The following is a 15,039-nucleotide window of genomic DNA, read 5'->3' on the forward strand; positions in this document are numbered from 1 at the left end:
ACAACAACAAAATCCTTTCTTTATTGATTCTGAGGTGCTTGTACATTTCTGAGATTGGAACATTCTTCTTACTGTGATAGTCTTTATAATGAATGAAATGTATACAAAATCTTGTATCCACGTACCACACTGAAACTTTCCTGTGGGCTGATATATTTTTAATTGAGTTTCTTGTGTTTTCTCAGTAGACAATCCAATTATTTTCAAATAATTAGAATTTGTCTCATATTCCAACATTTATTCCATTTATTTCTCTTTCTTGTCATGTTAGTGAGAAATGCCAAAATTTTACTGATTGATAGTACTATAAGCAGGCACCATATCTGTACCCGAATATAAATAAAAGGATGATCATTTTAGTCAACTGATTAGTTGAAGTTGGGTTTAAATTGTCTAGATTTAAACTTGCTTTTAAGAAAATTTCTTTCCTTTTCTATTTTAAAGCTTATTCATCTAAATCATAAATGACCCTGAATTTTTATCAAAGGCTATTTTGATAAAATGTTTTACTGATTTTATATTTTTCAATAATTTGTGAACTTAAGGATTATCACCAAAAGAATCTTAATGGTAAAGCTTCCTAGCCTATCTGAAATAAAATTTATGGTGAAATTTGTAATACATCTGAATTTTGCAAATACCTATCAAGGATTTTCCTTTATTTATAAGTAAAATTGGCTTATATTTTTCCTTTTATTAATTCCATCTTTATCAGATTTTGGTCCAGAAGATAACTGTACCTTAAGACCTAGATAAACATACTATAAAACTGTGCCCTACACTCTTTCAATTCTTTAGTGTTTGTTTATAATCGTCTCCAAGAAGATCTTAAGAGCTCATGTCTAGATTATTTAAGGTCTAGTATCCAGAGAGTACATTTTCTTCATCTTCTTTAAATATATCCTTCTAGTTAGGAACTGCTTTTTCTGACTAATCTCTGACTAAAGTCCCCACACTTCTACTTCAGCTTCTGTTGTTTTTTAGAATTATTTTGGTAGATTGTACTACAGTGTTTTTCACATATGTGTGTTGTCTTCCAAAAGAGATTTCTGTCATTACAATTATAATTTTATTTGCAAGGCTCCACCATTTTTAAAGTATTGTCACCATATGTCCTGTAAATGCTTGCTGAACTGAACAAAAATGGAATTATACATTTTTTTTTCATTTCGTATCTATTAACATCAGAGCACTTTTGCAGGAAGTATTTCATTGCCATCTTCATTCTTCCACTTATCAAAGATATATAATGGCATTTATTAGACTGGTGTGCAATTAAAGATACCTGTGTCTGTTCCCTGAGTCAAGGATAAAATCCAAGGCTTGTTTCTGTGTGCAGCACAGCATCTGATTCACAGTGGGACACAATAAATGACAATTATGTGAATTAGTAAATTGTGTCTACATACTTCTGTAGTCAATTAATTCATCAACATTCATTAATAAATTAAAAAGAGCTGGTGTGTTTGAATACAATGGGAATCATTTATTTGAAATAATACCTAGCAACTGACATCTTGAGACTTACATTAGGGACTCCTCCAGAGAATTGTTCAGCTTTAGCAGAAAACCCTCCTCCCCTTGGCAAAACGAACATTAGCTAACTTGAAATAGCACTTATGCAAATATCCTTGTAATATTAAGTTTGTTGGCATCTCAGGAAAATGTGTTTGGATATAAAGACATTAAGAATAGTTTTGATTTTTAGAACTACCATAAAGAGCATATTATTCTAATCTTACAAATAGATCTACCAGCTATCCTTGAAATGTTCTCTATTGACTAACAATTTTAAAAAACATGTAGCAATTTAGATATGCTGGTTTTTTCCAACTGGAAATTTTGTTTAAGACTTTATCATCTAATCTGCACATGCAAAGTAATGGGGTCCACACAGCCTTATCATATCAAACAGTAATTCTAATGACAGCTCAAAGGCCTCTCTTCTTTAAAAAGGTCTATAATTTTTTAAAATAAAATTCTAACTAAAAATTTTAAGGAGCAGTTAAGTTTATAATTCTTCATATAATTCATTACAATGTGTGAATAAAGCCTTATTAAAGGATAAAGAAATAGATTTTAAAAAAGAAAAGATTCCTGCTTATGCAAGAGACACATCAAAGGCTATTAGAGTAGAAAAGAATACCTTTGTTTCACTGAATAGAACTAAACACCTACAATAAGTGACTATGGGTTTTCTTCTTGCAAATACACCCACATGGACTGGACTCCTATGTTTCTCTCCGTCTTAGCAGTGGTCATGTCCAGATTTACAAGAAGAAATCTGGGAACCCTATCATTTCTTCCTCATATGAAATACACATGATCCAGGCACTGTGATGCACACTGTAATCCCAGTGACTCAGGAGGCTAAGGTAGTAGGATCGCAAGTTCAAGGCTAATGTGGACAACTTAGCAAATCCCTGTCTCAAAAAATTTAAAAGGACTAAGGGTTCCATCTGAAAGAGAGTCAGAAAAAGTGTAGCTCAGTTGTAGAGCACCTATGGGTTTAATTCCCAGTGCTGGGTAGATAGGGGAGAACAGGAAAGGAAAGAAATACTCATGAAAAGCAAAGGTTCTAGATATAGACTGGCACAACCTACAAATTTTTGCTTTATGATGGCACTAAAGCAATACAAGCTCATTAAAAACCCTATGTAGAATTTTAACTTTTAATCTTTCCTGGGTTAGCAATATGCAGTGTGATACTCTGTCTTAATGCTGGGTGGTAGCAGCAACTCAACTCCCACTCAGACACAAGATCAGGAGAGGAGACAACTGATATTCTACAGTGTGCTGTGCTGCCAAGTTATGATGATCAAGAGGTTAGGTGCACTGAATGCTTTCCCAATTTGCAATGTATGAGAGGTTTATCAGGAGGCAACCATACTGTGAGTTGAGGAACATCTGTATATTATAACTGCTAAGATCCTGTAAGTGCACAAAGACACGTGATAACAATATTAACAAGTTTACGTGTCTCCTTGTGTCCTTATTTCTCTCCTTGCTCACCTTCCATGCCATCTATGGTCACACAATGAAATCACTTCCTTGCATGCACTTCCATCTCTCATATTCCTCTCCCTTTAGTCACATTCTCTGAGCTCAGCCACTTTAGCCTCCTCCATGCACCCACTCTGCAGCTGGATGTGGCTAGAGAAGAAAACACAGCTACTATGCTGGGATTCTCTTTCAAGTTAGGACCACTGGGCATTGTGGGTGATTTACAGCTAAAGATAAATAAACTTTTCTTTGTCCACTCTTTTCATCTTCTATTCTCTTCTATTGAAATAGAAGAGAGGAGCCTCACTCTCAGCTAATGATGTGTGCTATCTAACTCACTGAGCAAAAGCCTTCCATAGCATTCTGCTATGGTGTGTCTCCTGCTGCATGGTGTGCCCTCCTTTGCTCTCTGGACATGATTCTAGCAATTCTCCTCTTCTCTGCTGAATCAGCAGTTCCTCCCACTCTCTATTCTTTTTTTCCCCCCAAATACACTATTATTTCTCCCACCTTTAACAATTAATCCTCTTGATCCAATTTTACTCTTCTGCTGATACTAATTTCTTACCTTCCTGAAACAGCAAAATTCCTCAAAAAGAGTTACCTGCATTTGCTATTCCTCATTTATGCCCTTTTGGATTCTTTGGGCCCGACTCCTGTCAGGTTTATGCCCCCACCACTTTAGCTAAACAATTCTGGTTGAGATCAATGGTGGCGATTTCTCAGCCTCATCTTATTTGACCTAAAAGCATTTGACTTAATCTGTAACTACCTAAACCTCTCCCCCATCATTGAACACCTCTCCTCTTCTCCTTGTTATGTTGGCCTCTCATTATTTCTCAGGTCACTAAATGCTGGGTGGTTCACACCTTGATCCTCTTCTTTCCATCTATGCTCACAGGAACTTTTTCTAACCCCATGATTTTAAAGACCACCACACACCAAGGTTTCCTACTTTCTATGCAACACTAGCACTTCCTGAAACTCCAGGATTCTATAGCCAACTCTTTATACAGCCATGCTTGAGAATATTTTAAGCATCTAAAATCTAACATGTCTAATGCAAACGTCTCAATTTCCCTAAAATCTGATGTCCTAGAATTTCCTCCATCTGTGATGATAACAGTGAGCACAGGCTGAGCCTCCTTAATAAAAAAAATCCCCAAACCTCCAGAACAGGAAACTTTCCAACTGCCAACAAGATGCCACAAGTGGAAAATTTCATAACTGACCTTATGTAATGGGTCATATTCAAAATATGGGCACACTAAAAATATTGTATAAAATTCCTTTCGTGCTATGGGTGTAAGGTACACATGAGGTATCATTAATTTTAAGTTTAGACTTGGGTCCCATCTCCAATATATTTCAAGCACATGCAAGTATTCCAAAATCCAAAATTATCTGCATCCTATACACTTTTGTGCCAAGCATTTTGGATAAGGAAATTCAACCTCTATATTTTGCCTAATTCCCAGGCCAAGTGCCTTGGAATAATCTTGAGTTTTTGCTTTATCTTATAGCATTCATCCAATTCCTCTCAAAAAGCTGTTAACTCCATCTTTTAACAGATCCAAAATCTGACCGACTTCTCTGTTTCACCAAATTCTGTTACTTCTCTGGTGCAAGTCAGCCTCCCCTCTCACCTGGATTATTACTTACATAATGCCAAGGAGTAGATTGTCAAATCAGACCACTAAATCAGAGGTATTATTCAGTATCAAGTATACTACTAACAATTACAAAGTTGAATGTAATTACAAGATGAATCAGAGAAAGAGATATTCTGGTCCTTCCTTCTCTTTGCAGAAGCACTCCAGAAAAGGGTATTAGATGAGATTTCATATGATGTCCAAAGTAACATTACTTTCACAGATTTTGGCCATGGAAAGTAGCATGTACAACATATTCCGGGGAGGTTGTGCCTCATAAATTCATGGTGACAGTTACATCCTAGTGAAAGCATTCCAAAAATACAGACAGTTCTGCTAGAACAAACTATTTAGCTTTTTTGCCAGTGTATCAAGAATTGCCATGTTTACAAGAAGAATAGATTGGGCATGCCTTTCTTTTCCATGAGCAAGATTCTCTATTTTCTACTTCGCATGAAGGGAGAGAGTAAATTGCAAACCTCCTATTTCATATGAATAAGATCTCCGTATTTCCCAATAATAATATTCTTTTTCCATAAAATGATTTTTCTGTTCTTATCCTGTACTCCTATTCAGTCTATAATGGCCATTAACCAACCTGGTCTTTTAAAAATATAAATCAGATCAAGTCTCTCTCGACAAAGCCTTTTTGTGCCTACAACAGCTCCTACATCAGAACCTGGCTTTGCTTTTTCCCTCTGGGCTTTTTCACCTTTTCTAGATGTACACCAAGCCTACTCCTTCGCCAACTTCAAGTAATTTCTCAAATGTTATTTCCCTGGACACCATATTGAAAATTGAACTTCCCTTGTAAACAATCACTCTGAATTCCTCACTTCCTTTTGTGGTTCTTATATTAGGACTTATCCCTTAGCAACATGTTATATATTTTATTTATTTGGTTTATTTATTTTCTGTCATCTCCATGGGAATGCAGGCTCCATGAAGTCAATATTTTTATATATTTTGATCTCTCCCGATATACTAAGAACCCACCTAGGATTATGCCTGACACACTGGCACATAGTAGGAATCCCATTAACAGTTGTTGAATAAATATGTTTTATCGTCTCATTTTTAATTTCCCTCAAATGTGTGGGTTTTTAAAAAATTCGATCAAACTAGCTACAAGTTTAATCATGTTATTATTTATTTGTTCAGAGAACCAGATTGAGTTTACACACTTACTTTAAGCTCTTTGGTTTCATACATAAATCCTTTTTTTCATTTGTTTTGTAATGCATGACTGGCTGTTTTTTTTCTTTCTTTGAATCTGCTTATTAATTCTTAAGACTAAAAATTAATTAAGAAGGTACTGGGGAATGAAATTGACCAAATTATCTTGTGTGCCTGTATGAATATTTAACCAGGAATCCCTCTATTGTGTATAATTATAATGCATTAACCAAAAATTTAAATAATTTACTGCCATGTATTAAGGTTTCAATATGCTTTGTCTCATGTTGGAGTTCAATTTCCATTTCTAGGTACTAAGGTGGTGTACATTTAATCTAATTATGGTGTTTTGAGATGGAGCCTTTGGGCAGTAATTTAGAATTTGATAAGGTCATCAGGGTGCAGCCTTGATGATGGAATTCTGGTGGTTTTATAAGAATCGAGAGAAACCAGAAGACAGACACATCTACACACATACACACTCACACAAATACACACAGGTGTCTGTTCCTGCCTACTCCCATGTAATGCCCTGCACAACCTTGGGACTCTATTAGCAAATAAATAAATAAATAAATAAATAATTACCAGATGCAGGCCCTTGACCTTGGACCAGAACTACAAGTCAAAATGCACACCTTTTATGGTATTGTATTATTTGCAACAGAAAATAAAATAATTCATCATTCTTTTTTAGTTCATAGGAGCATTTTATAGTTATACATATTAAATATGTACAATGTAATATACTCATTCCTCTGAACTTGGCTTTGGCGATCGAATCTTACCTTTTCATATACAGTGTTTAACTCTTTATTATTTTGCCATTTTAGTTTTTATTTTCCTTTCAACCAAGAGTTAAGAGAGCTCAACTCTAGCTCTCTTAACTCCTAATTTCAGGCTTTTTAAAAAAGTATATTTTTCTGTTTTCAATATGCGAATAGCACAAGTGGCCAGAGAACATACATACCACCCAACAAGAGGAACATTCAGTGGGGAAAGCGGAAGCAGATTCAGGGATGTAAAGATCCCCTTGTTCTGTGTATTCCAGGACACACATAGGGATGTAGAAGGGCATGACAGAGACTCTGGGGAAGCAACCCCAGCCCTTGAACTTGGAGCTTTTAAAACTTCACAATTTGGGAGGCACTGGCCCCTCCCCTACTGTGACAAAAGCCTAGGAAACATCACTAAAACAAAGTGACAGGACCTGAGCTTCATTCAGATCAGTCCCATGAGCTCAGCATTTGGATTTGAGTAAATCTCATGCCTTGTCCCTGGTATGATTAGGGACTGGGGTCCAACCTTTGGTTTGAAGCTGTGTGACCAGCAAGAATCTGTACATTGGCATTCATGGATAGGGAAACACCAGGCTCTCTCTTCTGGCACGAATTAGGACTTGTGATTGTTCAGGACTGATTGTCTAGACACTCGGCAAAATCGATGTTCCTGGATCTTTCTGGAAGGTTAGTTAATTTCTGGAATGTTAGGCCAATTAAAAGAAAGAAAGAAAAAAAAAAACATTCCCAAATAAAAGCAGTCTTAGACAAGCTAAACCTGACATTTTTAATTAAGATCAATGATTCAAAATATTTTTCAAATGTTAGATACATCAATTTTTCTTATTTTTAGGAATACATGCATGAATTTTGAATAACTTTTTACTCTCTTTGTAATTTATTTAGCTTCCTTTGGGACCTGTATATGTTTATTTTGTCAAAATCAAATGACATTTGAAAAGGAAGTTAATTCTCTAATGTCAGGGTGTAAAGTCTGTGTGTGTGGGGGGGGGGGTCAATCTTAGTATTTATGCTCTTTGGATTCATAGCCTTGTTGATTTTTGGCTATTTGATCTTTCAAAGGATAAATGAAGTGAACTAAATACTCTAACTAGTATTTCTTTTGTGATAAAACATTTGCATATTTTCTGCAGTTTTACACTTTTAAATATTTTGTTATTTAGTAGAAAGAAAATAAGTGGACATTGGATCTTTTTTTGAATTTACATACTTACTTTAAGCATTCCTGTTTGGAATTATTTAATTACTCTCTTTTCAACCTCATCTTATGTAAACATCATGGTTCCTATTTGATTTTGTTTGCCTTTGTCTAACATTTTTGACCTTTTAATCTTTCTTTGTCATTTTGTTCCAGAAACATTTCTATTAGACAACCTGTGGTCCACATCTTCTAAAGCCATTCTTAGAGTCTAATTTTATAGATATTTGATTTTCATTTACAGTATAATAATTTAGTTTTCACAGCATAAATTCATTTTATAATAAAAGTTCTAGATTTTATTACTTTTTTTCATCCACTATGTTGCACTGTGTTTAGTGTGTTCTTTTTTCCTTTTTGTGTATTTTTAGTGAGATTTTCATCGTGCTGATTGGGAAGGTTTATAATCATTTCCAGTCCTGTTAGCACTTGATGATTTTTTCTCTTTTCAGAAATTAAAAAAATAACTTTAATACTTGAATTTCTCTGTGATGATTTATTAAACATAGAATTGATTTACTCCAAATTTCCAGAAAGAAAGTTTGTGGACATTTTTATTTCCTACTCTAAAAAAAAAATAAGTGCTGCTAATGCTCCCAATGGTTATTTTTATATAACGTATATTTATAATATTACCTTACGTTGCGTAATGATAAGTTCCACGATTTGTTGACCCTGTGTGTATTTTTCAGTGGTTTCAGTGCTCATTACTATTCCCCCCTCCTTTTCAGTCTTCCATTATTTGGTTCCATTTCTTACTTGGCTCTATTTCATTTTATTTTCAAGAATTTTCCTGTCAAGAGATCTGTGGCCATTATATTCCTGAAGTATTTACAAATAGAGTAGATCTGTTACCCTTATCTATCAATGACAGCAAAAAATAAACGTGACTGTGAAATCCCTAGGCCACATTACATTTTCTCCCTTGAGTACCTAAAGACTTTGCTTTACTGTCTTCTGACAATGATTGCTACCATAGAAAATCTGATGGTCTGCAACCTGAACCATATGAAGGTGACTTTTTCCTACCATTGGGTCCACAGAAACTTTTGTTACTGTGTTGCTTTTTAAGTTCACCAGGATATACCTTAGAAGGACATAGAGGTTGAGTATCCTTTATTCAAAATACTTAGCACCAGAAATGTTTGGCATCTCAGATTTCCTGCATTTGGGAATATTTGTATATACATAATAAGAAATTGGGGGTAAAAGACTCAAATCTAAACATAAAATTAATTTAATATTTTAAGAATTTAAATGAAACATAGTTTCACCTATGGGATTTTAAACTTGTGGCATCATGTTGATGCTCAAAATGTTTCTTATTTTGAAAGACTTCAGATTATTTAATTGGGGATGCTCAATCTGTATTTCTGTGTAGTTTTTTATAGAAATACTGTTATTGTTTGGATATGAGATATCTCTCCCTAAAATCTCATGTGGACAATGCAGGAATGTTCTGAGGTGAAATTAATAATTATGAAAGCAGTAACCTCATCAGTTACGGGAGAAATTATTAATGTATTAATAATTGGAATGGATTACTGGGAGGTGGGGTGTGGCTGGAGGAAGGTCACAGTAGGCTGCTCCTGAGAGGGTGATACATGAAGGTGAAGATGAAGCTGGTATAGAAATCCTAGGAATCAAGAGATGCTAGTAATGTGGACTGTCTGGCAGCAGAGAGAGCAGGCCAAAATAGAGGTCATGTGTACTGCAACTGGCAAGGTCAAAGGGACAGGAGTGCCCAAGTCCTTTGAGAACACGCATCACTGTTGTGTGTCCCGGATGCTCTACCAGGAATTCTGGGACTTTTTTGTCTGGTTGGGTTTCAGTCTGTTTTGTTTCCATCCTTTTTTCCTAAGCCCCTATACCTCTCTTTGGGAATGGGAATTTTCAATCTGAGCAATTGTGTACTGAATATATAGAGAACTTGCTCTTATTTTTACAGAAGTTTACAGCAAGATTTGCCCCCAATCTAAGAGGAGTTTTTGAACTTGGACTTCATGGGTGATGCTGGAACTTACAATTGTGACACTCTAGATACAAACTAAATGCATTTTGCATTTCAAGATAGATATGAGCTTTGCAGCCACCAGGGGGAAAAGATTGTGGTTAAAGTCCCCCCAAAAGCTCCTGAGTTAATGCAGAATATTCAGAGATAAAATGATTAAATTATGAGAGTTGTTACCAAATCAGTTCATTCTAGTTTGAATGGACTGTGTGGTAACTCTTGGCAGGTGGCGCATGGTGTGAGGAGCTGGATAATGAAGATGGATTATGCCCTGAAGGGTTCATCTTCCATGTGGTCTCTTCCCTTTCCTTTCTTCTTCTTGGATGTCACAAACTGAGGAGATTTTTTCTGCCATGCCCTTCTGCCATGATGCTGTGCCTTACCTTGGACCCAGATCAGGAGAGTTGACCCACCATGAATTAAACCTGTGGAACTGTGAGCCAAAATAATCTTTTTGTCCTCTAAATTTTTCTTTTTGGATATGTTCATAGCTACAAAAAGCTGGGTAACACAGAGCATATCACTCAGAGAAGAGATCAGTGATTCCAAGTATTGCAATGGGTACATCTGTATGTGCATGACCTATATACCTACCTATATATATCAAATATTAGTGGTTTTTCCTCCATTCTGTCATACCTCCAGACCATTTCTCATTGTAATTACATAAGTTTGAAGAGCGTTAATAAAATATGCCATTCTTCCTTCAGAACTGTCCCTCCGCTTTTTGGAATAAGAACTCTTTTCACTTCCCCACAGCTCATCAAGGATGTCCCCAGTTTTCCTTTGGCCTGTCCACCTTCTCCAAATAGTAATTGCTGCAATCTACTTAAAATCTGAAATCATGCACTGGCTCTCAATGTTTTCCTTCCATTTGGCCCAAGGTTCACCATATTTGGCTGTATTCTTCAAAGGCTGTTCTTTGGAAGTTTAGCCAGTTCCTTATTTCTTGAAAATGTGAGTTTTGTAATTCTTGTTCTCTTTGTTGATTACTGTGGGTTTCAAAGAAAGAAATAGAGGAAAGAACATGATATCTCTTACCCAAAACATTCTATTATTTTTAAGCTAATAAATCAATGTTATTATGCTTGACTACACTCCTAGTCTCTGGTCACATGTCACGTGGGATGTCATCTGTGAACTCTGAGCATGTTCATGAGTTGCCTAGCAACCAGAAGTTTTTTTTTATTCCTTCCAGCAGCCTGCCCCAACCCTACCCTGCATGGCCCAGCCTACCTTTCCTTAAAATAGAATGTGTGGTACCATGAGTCACTTGAAAATGGTTCTGGAACAGAAAAGCTTGTTGCTTCCAAAGGGCAGTGCTAATCAAGAGGGGATTCAGAGGGGGAATGTCAAGTAAGAGAAGAGAAAGATATTAATAAGTAGAAATAAAGTAAATTTTGAGAAGTTAAGAAAATACGCATAGGTCAACCAAATCTTGGGGAAAAGGTCAAAAGAAGAAGTTGGAAACAGGAGACTATTTGTATGTTTCCTGTTACAAAAGTGAAGCGATCCAAGCACACATTTGGATTTCTGCAGACAAAGCAGAGTCCGCATGAAAGCCAGCTACACACGCCAAGTGCTCTTGGTTGCTTTGACAATATGATTTCCCTTATTATAAAAATTATTTAAAAGAAAAAAACACATATAAATTAGATAAATAGTACAGTGGAGATGGAGTATCACACCACCTTATGAACTCTTTTTGAGATAAGTGCCAGAGAGGGTTGTGCTACATGATTACACTGTGAGGACAGAAGATTGACCCACATCTGAATGGATGATGGTGGGTGTGAGCACATGGGCCTTCTGGGGCCCTACAGACAGCCCAGGGTGCCTGGGGCCACAGCAGGAATGGTAGCCTGTGGTCCTGCTGCCCTCTCTGATTTCTCTGAATAGATTCACCTGCTCTATAAGGTAATGGGAGCAGAAGAGAGAGTGACCAGAAATATTCATGCCCCCAAAATATCTATTTATTACTGAGCAGGAATGGAAATGAGTGCATTTGAGTGAGAAAATTACATTTTACAAATATAAAGTCATTGTGTTTGTTATTCAGTGCTTGAAGTGACGTATTTTCCAAATAAAATTACAGTGCTTGATTCTTAGTCACCAGATAACCTCTACATAGGATATACCAAGGTTAAAGAAATATTTTTTGGTTTTCATATAAACTTTTTTTGTGAGGCTTAAACCTATAAAATAAACATCAACCAATAGTGCATATGAAAGGTCAAAGAAAGGTAATGTTATTCAAATGGAACTATTTACTAAAAGTTTATAAATAGCAAAATATATTTAGTACAATTATATTGAAACTACTTTTTAAGTGTGATATTTTAACATTGTAATCTTATAAACAGAAATAATCTGGTGATTCACTAAGTCTGATTATTGATTAAATTATCAACATCTGGAAATTTGAATGGGATAAATCAAATTTTAATTAAATTCATTGTTAATTTTTATAAAAATGTAATGCTTTTAAAATTACAAAATAAAATAAAATAAAATTGCAACAAAATCTTCCACGATAAAGCCATCCTGTTGATAAACATAAATTTCCATATCCAAACTGGATAAAATTTCTGTACATCTCATCTACTGGTCATGGGGATTTTCCATAACACTCTGAGTCATATATTCAATTTCTTGAACCTCAATGTATTTTAGTAAAATAAAATACCTATGAATATTTACAACAGATTGCTTGGCTTTTAAATAAATAAAAATTGTAAAGGTTGAATGCTGAAGCTGAAAGATGTAATTGTCCATAAGCAATGCCCAAGTTAGTAGGATACCTTTGTTACCTGTGCAGGTACACCCTCAACAGTTGGAAACCAATGTATACTGGATTCTATCATATCCTCTAACTTCCAATCAGCAACATAGTCAAGCCACACCCACATTGGAAAGAAATTGATTTTTGCTCTGCCAAAAAAAATAATCATAACAGCTCTTCTGTGCTACATGGAAATGAAAGACATGGACCTTTGCCATCTATGAGGGCAAATTATTCTGAAGCCATACTCAGAGATGTCATCTAAGAGTCAGTGAATGAATCAACAGGACTAGAAGAAAATAATTAACAAATACCAGAAAACTTAGCTCCTCCCATTTTATAATATAATCGTACCTCTATTGAAACAGATTAGACAAGTCTCTAGCATCCTTTGAAAACAATATTTTCAAATCACATTCATCTGATGCTTGGATTCCATGACGTTCCCTTGGGAGCCTCTGAAACAATGATCTGTACTGTCATTCAGGCTCTGAACCAAATTCAGGCTCTGAACAATGGAAGTTTTCATAAGTACAATAATTTTTAAATAGTGCTGCCTTATCTGGAAGCATGGGTGTGGGATCTTCACATAATTATTCATCCTCATTGCTTTCCACTAGCAATTAAAATAATGATAACGGTCTGTATGTGAAAGGATGAATAGAGAGTCTTCTTGAATTCAATTTTGTGTTTCTATGACTCTAAGCTGTTTTCCTTATTCAGGGCAGATCATAAGGAAGTGAACTGATGGAGGAAATTATTGCTTCAAATTTCCTTGGGGAGAAATATTGAATTTGTTTTGAAATCTTATTTCCATATATAAATTCTAGGATACTAAAATACTGACAATAGCTCTTTACTAAATAGGACAGAAAAGGACAATTCCATATTCTGTTTTTTTTTCCCATGAATATTTTACCAAAAAGGTACGGATGAATAAATGAATATTTTGGCTTTTTTTAAAGGAAAGGAAACTTCTACAAAATTGAGCAAATTACATTGTTCTATTGTGTGTGTATGAATATGTATCAACAAACCCCACTATTATATATAATTATAATGTACCAATAAAAATTTTTACTTTTTTTAAAGAAACTTCTGTCTTATCACTTTTAAAGGAATTAAGCCTGAGTTATAAAATAATATAAGCCTGAGAATAAATCAGTGGGGAGAAAGGGTCATTGTTCATCTTTGAAAGACAGATGAAATTAATTATATGTGTGGAAAACCATAAAGTGGAAGAATTTCACAAAGGTAAAAAGGTGGAATTCAGCTTTCAGTCAGAGGAAAGCTCTCCAGATAGTTGCTAACTACTCCCAAGAAATGAACTGAAATGTTTTACTGTGAAATGACAACAGAAGGGTTTCTTGGAGAGCTGTTTTAATTACCAACCATTCAGGCAGAATTCTCAGCTCCTGGACATGAGGTAAAGGCTTGGTCCCTGCCCCAACACTCATGAGGCTTTTTTTTACACACTAGAGAAGAGCAGGCAGCCTAAGGGCAACCGACTCTGAGACAGAACTTGAAGTGCTCCTTGTGTCTGTCTCCTCCTAGATGAATTTTCTGTCAAGCAAGCACTGGTGAGCTGGGCAGCATTAGCTCAGTGTGCAAAATGAGGATATCAGCTATGTTTAATCACACACAACCCTTGGATAACCCGAAGTCTATGAGCAACTCTGAGACTGGTCATGAAAACACAAAGGGCCATATAGAGGCAGGGTGTGTAGTAATTGAATGCCTACAGCATGCCAAGCATTCTACACATGCTAACTCATGGAATTTCATAAGCATTCACTGACTTCTCCGTCTACCACTGAGGCAAAAACATATCCCAAAGACGGCTCAATCTGGAAGTGAAAAAAATCAAAATCCAAAAGTCTCTTTATCCACAGAATGTCATCAGAGAAATGGCAAAGAGGCATGCACAGTAAGTTTTAGATGTTCCAGTAGCAGATTAAAAATAAATATTTCTACTAATCAGAGAACTATCGTAGGAAATCCTAGAGCAAGTGACCAATATCACATGGGCTTTTGCCTCTCAGGGAACATCTGGCCACATCTGCAGATAGCTATGTGTGGGTTGAGGATCTTACTGCCAATAAGTGGGTGAAGGCCAAGGTTGCTGCTAACAACTGCAAGGAATGCACAGAGCCTCCCTCTACCCCACCCATACATCAGCGTGTACACACACACACACACACACACACACACACACACTCACACACACGAGAGAGAGAGAGAGAGAGAGAGAGAGAGAGAGAGAGAGAGAGAGAGAGAGAGAGAAGTGTTCAACTCATGTAAGCAGGACTGAGATTAAGAAAACTAGTCCATGGTTTTAAATTTGTTGGTATAAAGTTATGGCATTAACATTCTTTTTACTTTTCCCTAAATATTTTCATGTTTCCCTTTTCATTACA

Source organism: Urocitellus parryii, chromosome 7, assembly GCF_045843805.1.
Source record: "Urocitellus parryii isolate mUroPar1 chromosome 7, mUroPar1.hap1, whole genome shotgun sequence".
Lineage (NCBI taxonomy): Eukaryota > Metazoa > Chordata > Mammalia > Rodentia > Sciuridae > Urocitellus > Urocitellus parryii.